Source organism: Bolinopsis microptera, chromosome 2 (assembly GCF_026151205.1).
Source record: "Bolinopsis microptera isolate Bmic1 chromosome 2, MBARI_Bmic_1.0, whole genome shotgun sequence".
NCBI lineage: Eukaryota > Metazoa > Ctenophora > Tentaculata > Lobata > Bolinopsidae > Bolinopsis > Bolinopsis microptera.
In genome coordinates this window covers 8,913,942-8,924,503 of record NC_087073.1, presented here as the reverse complement: position 1 = coordinate 8,924,503, position 10,562 = coordinate 8,913,942, and the positions used below count along the sequence as shown (strand labels likewise).

Below are 10,562 nucleotides of genomic sequence, written 5' to 3'. Positions count from 1 at the left end.
TAGTTTAACTTCTTTCATACAAAGATTTTACACGAAATTTTTCACTGAAATCGAAAAATACTGATGAATAAATGCTAAATTTGAAATTCTTTGGGCTGGAAAGCTCTTGCAAGTACAGGTAGGAAAGTAATGGGCGGACAGGGAATAAGATTGCCACGATTTAGTCCTCAGTCGCCATTCCAAAAACGAACAGCAGATCAAATACACCGACTAAAAATACCTTAATTAGAAATAATATCAAAGGATTTTTTGGGTAACAACCAACTGTAAAACTAAGCATTCATCTCCAAAAACATCAGCAAGGCGGAAGAGTGACCGATATTAATTGACGGCTACCCGTCACCAAGGTTTCGCATATAAGTTACAGGCTATACTTGTATGTGTGCCAGATACTATCCATCACAAAGACTACAACCCAGCTTCACTCTATGTCAGATCAATACAATGTGGGATCCCCGCCTCCATCTGTCCCCCCTTGTACAGTCTGACGTCCCTGTTACATCTTTAACAAATTAGACTTTTTAAAGGCTTGCAATGACAACTTTTCTCTTTGTTCCTACTTTTCGAGGTAAAATGCACACAAAGGGAAACTATGTGCCATAGCCTTTGTGATTCTAGGGTTTTCGAAACTAGTACGGGTTTTTTGTTTCGATTATACGGGTTTGAAATCACACAGACACTCACTTTTGTAACGCAACGAGTTGGCATGATGTTCAAGAGACGGCTTCGTGTTATGCAAATGCTTCATGCTGCTCACCAAAGAAAAAGGACGTCCATGCCAACGCAGAGAAAACTCCCAACAACCCACAAAATTCAGAATCAATAGTTTCCGACAGATACGACGATAGCATCACCAATAACATACAACATGGAAAACCTTAATTGCCCGGACCATGGCCTCTGTCTCACTCACACTGAAGCACACCCAGTCTACAAGTTCACAAAGGAGCTTAGTCAATGACATTACTTTACCTCTTCCCTCATCTAGTAGCTATCCTCCTCATACAGGCGGCCTGATTAACTTTACTGCAGGAGTTGTGCAGGTGACTAGCGGTGGTTTAAGAGTGCTAAAAGCAGGATCCCGGGGTGAACAATGGAAACACGTCTTGTATCTAATTAAGCTAATTAATTCTGAAAGATCTCAAGTTATGTCGTGGGATTGTTGCTGTCTAGATCGAGAGATTCAACAACAATAAGTCAATTTAAAGTAATGCAGATGTCCGACGGTTTGCATGGTGTTCTAGACTACTATAGACCAATGGAAAACAGTCCTATCTCAAACAAAGCGGTCCTTCGGCAAAACAAAAGCAGTGCAGTCCTCCCTACAATTAGCTCGACTTTACTTCGACGGCTCCACTTATGACCTCCCATGACGGGGATAGACGTCTAAATTTTGGCGAAAAATGGCCAAATTATAGACGTCGATATAGTTTATATATACATATAATATAGTTTTGGAGATAAGCTTTGAAGTTGAAGGTGTTCCTTGGTCTTGCCACTACAATTTTGTAATTGTGCAGCGTGCGTGCACGCCGTTGAAATACAAGTAGCAAGAGCAATATGTAAATATATGCACATTTCTGACGTAACTGTAGCCCGGTAGTGTATGACAAAACACCTAGTTAAACGGCAGCTTAGTCACCAACAATGGAGAAATGTTACGAAGTGAGGGAACTGAGCAAAAAATACAAATGACAGATTGATAAGGGGTACCAAGTTCGCTTTCGATTTGAGGGAATTTGCCCCCTGACTGACGGGATTGTGGCGGTCTTGACTCCGAGGGGTGTCACGTTGTCAGGTTTTGGCCATTTGATGTCCAAAAACACGTGCACCGCAATACTTAATATATACTGATTACAGCAGAGAAAATACATGTCATCATATCCCATCTCATTATGCACATAAATAATGAACATGGTATATCATATTATGCAGTTGTGTTGTTATCGCAGGATCAGGTGGACAGCCTAATTAATAGCACCACATTAAAGTTACGAAGTGTCCGGGAAACATTACAAGGGTGACGTACTATACTGCTCTGAAAAGAGAAGCCCTTCAGTTTGGAGGTCAGTACAGGACCTCCTCCGTAGACAGATCCGAGGAACGGAGCGATCTGGTTGGCTCTGGTTGGGACACGTGACTGTTTAGCGAGCTCTCATTGGACAAGGTCTACTATGTACGCGTGCCGTGTGCCGAGAATACCACTCGTAACGTGACTACCTATTGTTTCCCGCAATGTCCATCACTGGAGATACTAATCACTAGAATCGATTAGCCGATTAACGGGCAATTAAACCAATTTAGACAAAGGGGCGTCCGGAAAACGGGACCCCGCCGGATTATTAATCGGAGGTCTGCGCTTTAAACTCGGATTATACAAATGACATAGTCTTGCTTTCCACGTGACAAGATGCACTGAAATCTCTTGTCTATTGAATCTTGAAACAAGCTAATAGTTTAACAATATTACAATTAGGAGGAATCTTTTAAATCTTACTGGTTAAGAAAATATCCTGGCATTTGCTGTTAACCTGCTGACATCTTATTTTCATATAGTTTAACGACACACGAGATCACAAACGATTCCCAGGCATTCTACCCCGATATAAATTGGTATTTTTTGGGACCGATGTCAGGTCACCGATCTCCAAGTAGATATAGCTCCGGCGGACATCATTGGAGCATGTGGCGGCAGCTGGACAATGGCGGACCTTGGAAGCGGAGGTAGGGGGCACACGCGAGCCAGTCATAGCAGATCCCCCAGCACGGCCCCCTCTCGTGTTTCAGCTAATATGACAGAGCTAGTGATATACTCGCACATCATTTTTCCGTTACATCTTTCTCACGTGTAGCGTCTCCTTCACTGTCACCTGACCTTAGCTACGTCACTTGTTTACGGAAATGACGTAACGAGCCCTCTTTTCGTGTAATTGGAGATCTTGGCAGGGTGGCCGTGAGAGCCAACCTTGGTGGTGTGAAAATCCTGGAGATCGAGCTGCTTTTGAAACATTTTCCCTGGTAGTACTAGAGGAGGCATGTGTTTCAAAGCTGTATCTTGAGTAGCGTTTTCTCATGTGGTACCGTGCTTTGTCTCATGTCTGGTCTGTTCTCTAATTTCGCATTCCCAATGTTCTTGCCTCGTGAGTGCCTGCCCCTCCTTCTCACCACACGTGACGGGGCTTCAGCTCAAACTTTAATGGAAAGGTCGAATTAGAAAGATCGGGTAATGACCTCGCGCAAGCCCCAGTATCAAGTGACAACTAAGGACAAGGCAACTGAAACAATTTTATGAGATCCTAAGCCCTGTTAACTGCGAGAGTCGAGACATGTTCAAGCTTATATCAGGGCAGCTCACAGCTGATATAATTTCTGTTCTCGACTGGTAGATTCACCATAAATCTTGATCTGGACAGGACTATTAAGGCCGGCTAGCTCGTCTTCTAGACCGGTGTGAGGTCAGTACTAGGACCTGAAACTTGCGGGTCATCGACTCCCATTTAGATAGTTCTAAGTAGACTGTGCCATAGCCAACCATAGGGGAAGCCACACAATACTTGCCAGTAGCACATGAAATTGGCCCCTGTCTCTATAGACTAGTGCCGTATCCCCGGCAAGGATAACCATTGTGAGTCATCCCATGTCAAGTCTGCGGTATTCAGACACCACACACGGCAGACTGAGGCAAGAAGTTGATACTCATCCCCTTATCGAGAGGAGACCTATCTAGAACCCTTCTTATGACAGACTGATACTCCCCAAACAGCAGGTCCCTACTTAAACTTTCTGTCTGAGGTCAACTTTCACACAGAGTTACAGATCTAGAATGTTCTCACAAAGTGTTACAAATGCTCAGTGTTATGAAATTGGAGCTACCATGCCACGAAGTGACGAAACACATTGAAACGAAATTCAACTCCTAGATAATGTACTATGTCTAGGATCCACAACGTGTAATAATTATAGGTCCAAGAGTAAGATCTATAATAACACGTACACAACTCCAGAACCCACCCCTTCGTATAGCACCAACCTCACGACTGTTGGTCCACACGTGCCGGGTCTGCTCTATACCAGTAACAGTCTGAATAACAGTCTATATACTGCGGTGGGACAATGCAGCAAGTGTGTTCTCCAACTCCCACTATAAGTCTCACAGCTCCACTAGTCTCACCTTCCACTTCTTGCTCTCTGTGTAAGTGTTATTATATGTGCAAGCAAGTCATTGGCAATCACGTGTACTTCGTAAGAATGGAAATGATGCGGCTCTGGGATTGCACAATTGATTTGAAACTTTCCTCTGGCACTTGGCAGCAGCCGATAAAAGAGCGGGGTTGTAACAAGATGTGTAGCGATGACTGTATGGTAAGTAGTAGTTTCCGGATGGGAACTGCCACTGATTAGTCGCAATTAAGATGATTATTGTGCGAAAATTTGCTGCTCTTCTTGCAATTAGATGAGCAAACTCTTTACGAGTAAAATGTCGTTACAAAGAATTAACAATCTCTTACTATCCGAGACGTACTTACTTATCTTATCGCCAACACGTGCGATAATCTAAAATTTCCAATGAAAATGTCAGCCGTACGATAATCGAGTTTGATGAGGAAAACTTTCCACAATGAAACCAGGCTTGCTGAAGCTGTCTGCAAAACATAGAAGAAAAAACAGCCGAGACGTGGCAAAACGAGGCGCCAAGTTCGTAATTGTGAATGAAAACGTAAAACTCTCTACTAGCACCTTTTGTCAGCTCAGGCAAACTTAAATACAATATAACAATAACACTAATGTGAAAAAATAAATGGCTTACTGAGCTGTTTTATTGCTGTATTAGACTCTCTCCAGACGGTCTTACAGGTTTCTATTGTAGCACTCATTGTGCATAACAATTGGACCCCGTTTCGTCGTCTAAACCGGGTATTTGTGTCAATACTGACTAGAACAAACTTTAACGTTTCGTTAGTCAAATTCTATCACTAATAGAGCAAATTCGGACCACCCAAAGATCACGTAAATAGTAAACATGCCTTTAAGTTTTACCGTGAGCACGTGGCTACTTTTTAAGGGTAACTAAAGTTTTAAATGTTGTCATATAAAGAAGCGCAGAAGTGTATCGAAAGGCTTCATGCTTTACTGAGGACCTCGTACTGATATGATAAATTAACAAGCATATTTAGTACTTTCTATAGAATTTACGTTAACTTTTATTTTTAAAGTGACATCAATAAGACCATTATTTACAGAGCATGTCTAATAAAAAAGAAACGTGATAATACTTCTTCGGGTTTCAGAGCAGGTAACAACTAAATTCAAAAGTCACGACAATGCCAGGGTAAAGTCAGGAATGACGTGAGCTGTCCAGTGTAGTGTTAACTAGAATGCAAGTATTCGAGGAACGAGATATAAAGTCCACGGACGATAGGCAATAAGTAAGACACCTCGAAAGAGCGTTCCTTTTTAACACTAAACGACGAAACAAGCACAGAATATATATTAATTTGGCACATATGTACGGATTCTAGATGACACTTGGCTTTTAAAAGTCGGAGATGACGACCTCACCGCACAAGTGCTGCTATCACTTTGAAACATTTTTGTGGTCTTTAACAGAAGGCAAACTTGACGGAGTTGACTACAGCTGGCTGGACACATGGGACAGAGGAATGGGAAGAAAGAGGGCGAGGTCGGGGAAAAGAACAAGTGAGACTGGTGTCTAATACTGCTGGAGTGGTGGCTATGAGCGTGGTATAGTGAGGGTTCAGTCACCTCGCTTACCTGCCAGTCACGTTTATCTCTCAGCCCAGTAGCACGCTCACTATCCGCGCGTTGAGACCCGCTCCCCGCCGTGTTGTCCACGCTTAATTGACGCCAAGTCCTGCGCTGCTGCTCTCAACTACTGCTACCCAGATATCTAGGCGACGTCTAGTTGAGCTTGACGTGGTCGCGTGATCCGTGTTATGTCATGTCAGCTACACCAGCTCTCAGTGGACTCGTCACTAAAACAACCGTACCTCGTGACGTCGGGTCATGTGACTTATTGGGATACGGTCACGTGGTCACGTGAAGTCTGTACATGTATCTCGTAAAATGAGACTAAACACGGTGCAAAGTGGCTGCAGCAGCAGCAACCGGAGAAGTGGGAGCAAATAGTGCGCTGAGATGCTGGCGGGCATGGTCTCACTTGGGAGAGCAATGAGCAGCGGTCATGTGACCGGGTTGTACCGGGGGATCACGTGGCTCTCTTCCACTCTCCTTCATGCGTCGTCACTTAGCTCCCCGACCACGTGACATTACCCATCAATTCCAAAGCACTTGCCAGGTTCCAGTTAACTACCTGGCTTGTCACAAGCCAACTCCACATCATAGACTGCTCGCACTGTGGTCACTCTGGGCTTCAGCAGAGCGAGCCTTTACGCTGGCAACGTGAGAGAGAGTGGTTCAGTGCACTTCATCTACTAGGAGACGAAATACGTTGCCTTAAACCACACTTGTCTACTATGAACCGTATCTAGACCGACAAATCCCTGAATTTGACCGAGCTCGATTCTATAATAGCCCAGCCTAAAAGAACCGTCGACCATATTCCTTCCAAAATATGCGATACTGAAAAGAGGCTATTCATAATTCTGCTCTAGATATCAAAAGATCTAGGAGGGCACGTTTTTAAGAGCATTAGATCTGCAGGATACACGTGTGGCATGCCATGGGCAGACTGTACCTAGTCTAAATCAGTAGTATATCTACAGTGCAAGTAAATAGCTTCTGAAAATGGAATACAGCTCCTGGATTCGCGTTGTTAACAGTGGGTCTAAACATGTAAACACGTAACAAGTATCTTACTGCATAACTGTTAAGATCAAGGAAGGCGAACTTCGCCATTGAAAACACAATAAAGTGAGATTCAATGTGTCGGCACTGGAGTATGTTAGATTCTTAAGCTAATTTGTCGGATTCAATTTCGTGGAAATTACCTTGCACTGGATGGCCGTATCTTGTTAGAAGTGTATATAAAGTAGAACTCCGAATGTTTAGGCTCCCGATTGCTAGGATGAGTCGCAAGACGGAGATTAATCGTATGATGCCGGTCTAAGGGAAGGTGGCACTACTCGGAGAGAGTGCCACCTCGTGATATCTTCCTCTGGAGAGGAATTTGTCAAATACCTTGCAGTGTGTAATGGACAGTTACCGTATTGGAGGACATAAGAAACGATATCTCGCCGTCAATTAGTGTGGGTCTAGGGAAGAAGCTCTTGTCTTTGCATTTATGAACGTTGCAGTGAGGTGTCAAATATATGGAATTGCCATTTTCTTCGAAATATTTTAGTAAGTAAAACTCAATGCTCTTCAAGATCAATAAATTTACTGCTCTCAATTGCATAACAGTATTTTTTTTTCCGAATAAAAAAATTATTCTGAAACAGTTTTAATGAATGCCATAAAACAAGGATCTCGATTTTATTGAATCATTACATTATCAGGTTAAAGAAAATCGACCGCAAAACCGAAATCTGGCCGTTACAAAGTATACGAACTTGATTTCTTTTTAATTGATTCCTTTGGCAACAGAAATGTTGTTATGGACGTTTTTAAGGCTATTTACATTTAGGAATTTGGATGATATGTGGCTAAAGTTCTTTATTTTGAGCAAAAAATGACTGCTGGGGATAATTCTTGAAAAACAACAGTTTAGAACTAATGTCGCCTCATTACTCCTATACAAATGTGGACATTGGAAACAAGTTGCAACTCTTGTTGAATTCTCTGAATTCGGTGTTGCTGAATGAAGTTTGCAAATATTTTTCTCCGAAATCGCTGTAGCTGCAGGGTCCACGCTCCTAACCTTAAAGGCTTGACTAGATAATACTTGAGTAAAATTATACGTCATCTACCCAACAACTTCTCTCATACTATGCACAAAATGGATATCTATTAATTGGTATCTCAATTTAGGAAACAATGTGGGGATAAACATGAGATCTGTTAAACAGTAAACACATTCTAAAACTGGAAACGGGAAAAAGGTTTTTAACATCTTAAACTGTTTGAGCGCACATATTTTTATGACAATGAATACTTGGCTGTTCGCCATTCTTGGTACATATCAATATTCGGAACTTTTATTACCATTTCCGTGAAGTTGGTGAAAGACTAACGAAGAGGAAAAACGGTTAGAAAGCGACCGAAAAGTCTCGCAAAGCTATTATACCTAAGCTAAAACAATATGTATCGGTATTCGGTATCATTACTTACGTTCAATCTTTCTATTGGAAATTTTGAGATATTGGGGATGGTTTAGCTAATTGAAAAGAGGTTAAACTCAGGTAAAAGCTAACGACCTAAGACCCTGAGCTAAATCTCATCAGACCCTCAGACCCTGAGACTCAAAGTTTCAAGCAGTCTTGATATCCTGACACGTGAGATTTTAAAGTTCCACCATTTTTGCTGTTTTATAGTACCAACACGAAATAGACAGAGTAACAAAAGACCGTATGCATAATTAACGACCTCATACATAATGAGTCATTAAAGCAACCATGAACACCAATTATCAAGATTTTATTCATCTGCTGGCAGTGGGTTAATAGGAGAACATAGTCTCAATCTATTTGAGAGTTCAGGATGCCGCCCTAAATACAAGTCTCCATTACTTTGGTTTAATTTAAGTGACTAACTGAAACAATGCGCATTTGTTTCAATGTCCCCCTAGATTTAAATTTTCATATTTATCCTCCGCTAATGTTCTGCAGAAACCTCTATTTCAAGAGTGGTTCGTGTTAACTAACTAACTTAAAAATCAATATGAAGAAGTGTCAACATGAATCAGCTTTTGGTGTCTGGTGTAAAGGTTTCAAAAATAAGAAGAAGAAATATTAAGACTAACAACACAGAAAACTAGTAGATCAGGCAACCTGTAACATTGACCTTTATAGCTGATCCCCACTCCCCAGCAACTTATAACATTGACCAGCTCCCTAGCAGCCTGTAACATTGGCTATTATTATAGCCCCCAGCAACTCATATTGTTTCTATATTTCATTTCTTTCTTAACAGAACTAGACAGAGAAAACAATAGGGACGGTTTAGATGTGAATCACCGTTAGAACGCACATGATCGTGCACCGTATGTAAAGGGGCGGAATATAAAATTAAAAGTGTGTGAGCCGATTAACCATACTGGCGGCTCGAAGTTAATAGTTCACATTAGTAAAGTGTTAGTTAAAACTCTTCACGAGGTACGAAAGAACAAAACAGAACCTCCGAGCACGAAACCGCACTGACTGACATCACCTAACAGTGGCTCGTAATATATCAGGACGTCAACTAATCACGCAACAACAAAAATTATCCCACTCAGAAAGAAAACTCGCCGAAGATCGGTAATGAATGAGGTATCATAACTATACTTATTATATTGAGCAAATACTCCCCGGTCATTAAAAGTGAAGGTTAGAAAACTCCGAGCTGTGTTCCCAGGGTGACACGTGACGGGTATACTTTGGAGGAGGGACGTCCACTCAAACAGCTGATATCTCAGCGGATGATGAAACGTGAGCAGTACAATGAGGCAGCCTGGCAATTTAAACGACATGACTCCATCAGAAGAGCTACCTATCATTATCTAGCTAGATTGTACTACTACTCCAACTCTTGGATTGCACGTGACCGGCTCGGTCACCCACTTGTTTCAACACAATACAAACTGAACCCCCCGTCATTGTTCCGACAACCGCTACCGAGCCAAATTTTCGGCGTCATCCTCTTTTGTCAGACAAGATCAGTGTTGTAGTACCAGAGTTGCAACCTTTACTTTTACTTTTAGGGTTGGTATCAGACATGCAGCTAAGAGTCAAGTTGACAGAGGATAAAAGGGGGCCCGAGAGGTCACTAGAATGATATAGACGGCCCTTTGTTCTACAATTCTGCCAGGACGTTTTCGCTATTAAAAATAATTGGAAAATGACCAGCACCCACCATCACAATTGTCGAATTATTAGACGTTCAATGCCGAGATCGTATTGAACCTGGCTATATCTAGACAATGCCCAATGATTATGCAACACTTGTAAAACTCTTGACAATAAGCAGTGCTCACCCTGAATTATACCAAGAAGACAACCAGTCTCTAACTGACCACCAGGTAATTTGTAACGTGTGTCTTAGCAACTGTCACAGAGCAACAAGCCAGCAATAAAACTAATCCCCAGCCCTAGGGAGTGATCTTACAACATTGTGAACATATTGTATAAGTTAGATCAGCTCGTATAGTGTTAGACTTCAAGAGAGTACGTAGACACCTCGAGGGCTACGAAATGATTAATTCAGATGAGAAGCCTTATTTTATACCGTGTCTTAAGTCTGTCTGGACTCCGGCGGTTCGTCAATAAATTGACCAGTATATTGGTTGATAAGTAGTAAGTACGCATTATATTTATCAATACAAAACTAAATTGTCAATTGGAAAATGATCCTGAGGGAGACTCAATATTGATTAAATTAGATAATGAATAAATTAATACATTTTATGTAATAGCGTCCATTGTCATGTTACTGATTAATATATTTGA

At 41.7% G+C, this 10,562-nt stretch overlaps 1 protein-coding gene across 1 annotated transcript in view; it reads left to right on the top strand.

Moving 5' to 3' along the window:
- LOC134811081 (protein FAM184A-like) overlaps positions 1–10,562 on the top strand; it is a 42,919-nt gene that overhangs the window by 20,751 nt on the left and 11,606 nt on the right. The window lies entirely within an intron of this gene.